The sequence below is a fragment of the Sarcophilus harrisii genome, chromosome 3, assembly GCF_902635505.1.
Source record: "Sarcophilus harrisii chromosome 3, mSarHar1.11, whole genome shotgun sequence".
Taxonomy (NCBI): domain Eukaryota; kingdom Metazoa; phylum Chordata; class Mammalia; order Dasyuromorphia; family Dasyuridae; genus Sarcophilus; species Sarcophilus harrisii.
The window spans coordinates 281259030-281261138 of NC_045428.1; the positions used below are offsets into that span (position 1 = coordinate 281259030).

Sequence of the window (2109 nt, forward strand, 5' to 3'; positions counted from 1 at the left end):
CGGCCTGGGACTTGGGGGCAAACTAAGCGAGTTGGATTAGTTTGGTGGGACCTTCTGAAGTCTACCTAGTCAGGGCCCCGAGACGGGGCTCCCCAAGAAGCCCCCACTCCTGTTGCTGGAGAACAAGGCGGCCAGTCCCCCTTACGGACCCCAGCTGGGGTAGGGATAGGGAAGGGGAGGGCTATGAGGTCAGGTGGTCCCGGGCCCCAGCCGGAGTCCACAGGGAGCAGGGACTAAGGGGCAGGGCTCTAGATGACCCTTCCTTCAGGCGCCCTCACCCCCCAAGATCCAGTTCCCAGCTGGGGTGGGGAGGCGGCCGATGAGGGGCCGGGAGCCCCTTCTCTGCCACTGGGGGTCTTGGGCACTGCTCCCCTTCTCCAAGACACACACTCACACACACACTGGCACGTTCACGAATCGGACATAAGAACACGACACTGCACTTAACTGCACACAGAGAGGACATTGGGAACCCCCTCCCCACAAGCCTCTGGGAGCACAGGGTGGGATTCTGGGAGAGCCCACTCTCAGAGGGCCCCTCCCCCTCTCTGAAGCTCCCAAGGATCTCAGCCAGATCTCCCCTTATGGACAGCAAGGCAGGGACAGCCCCTTGTCCGCGGACAGACCGCGGGGGAGCGGGGGGGATCATGTCGACCCCAGCCAGAAGGAGGCTCATGCGGGACTTCAAGCGATTGCAAGAAGACCCGCCTGTGGGTGTCAGCGGTGCGCCATCTGAAAACAACATCATGCAGTGGAATGCAGTTATATTTGGGCCAGAATGCACACTCTTTGAGGATGGTACCTTTAAACTAGTAATAGAATTCTCAGAAGAGTATCCGAATAAACCTCCCACTGTTAGGTTCTTATCAAAGATGTTTCATCCAAATGTCTATGCCGATGGTAGCATATGTTTAGATATCCTCCAGAATCGTTGGAGTCCAACGTATGATGTGTCCTCTATTTTAACATCAATTCAGTCTCTTCTGGATGAACCTAATCCCAACAGTCCTGCCAATAGCCAGGCAGCGCAGCTTTATCAGGAAAACAAACGAGAATATGAGAAAAGAGTTTCAGCTATTGTTGAACAAAGCTGGAATGATTCATAATAGACAACTGCTCTGTTCATCCTCATCATCATTGTTGTGTATAATTTACCTCTCAGTAGAAAGGCTACCAGAAATTTTAAGTGCCACAGGTTTTAAGGATTTGCATACCTAATGTGTCTGCAAAAAAAGAAAAAAAAAAGCCCTTCAGTTTAGAACCTTTAAAAGCTTGTGTATCTTGATTAATGTACTTTTTATTGCATGGTATGAACTAAGTTATTGCTACATAAATTTGTAATATATCCTGTTTGTATTTTTTTTCCAAGTGTATAATGTTGGTGTGAAGTTTTCATGACAGAATATACACATTTTGTAAATCTGTACATTTTTTCAAATATTGAATGCCTTATTTTTGAATTCTTTAGATTTTTAAATTGGAGAAAAGCACTTAAAAGTTTTTTATATATAAATATTACATGTAAAACTGTTAAATACATAACTTCAAAAAAAAATTTCTTCAGCAAAAAGTGTATGGCAGACATTCCATAATGGTGATTATTTTGATTTTTCTTAAACACATAGAGACATACACACATGGTTTTTTTGTCAGAAAATCTTCACCCTTACAATTTGGAATATCAACATATTTAAAAAAATAGCCAGTCTAGTGTAGGATTAAAATTTCCTTCTTTGTCAGTTGAGATTTTAAAGTAAACATCCATAATATCCTTGATTCTTTTTTAAAACAATGTTTTCTATTGTTGGTTGTTTGGTCAAAAGAGAGACTATTTAGAGTTCAAGTTTGATAAAAATGAAGTCCCTCATGTAATTCTATTAAAAGTTCGGCTTAATATAACCAGCTACACCCAGCAAAAGAACCCTAGGAGATGACTATTAACCACTACATAGAATTCCCAATCCCTCTGTTTTTGTCCTCCTGAATTTTTGATTTCCTTCACAGGCTAATTGTACACTATTTCAAAGTCCGATTCTTTTTGTACAGCAAAATAACTGTTTGGACATGTATACTTATATTATATTATTTATACTTTAACATATTTAACAT

General features: G+C 42.5%; 1 pseudogene across 1 annotated transcript; it reads left to right on the top strand.

Moving 5' to 3' along the window:
- The first annotated feature begins 536 nt into the window (after positions 1-536).
- On the top strand, positions 537-1426 carry LOC100915894 (annotated as a pseudogene). Its single transcript, XR_001121348.2, has one exon. The product of XR_001121348.2 is annotated as a ubiquitin-conjugating enzyme E2 B pseudogene (transcript).
- Positions 1427-2109: the final 683 nt, after the last annotated feature.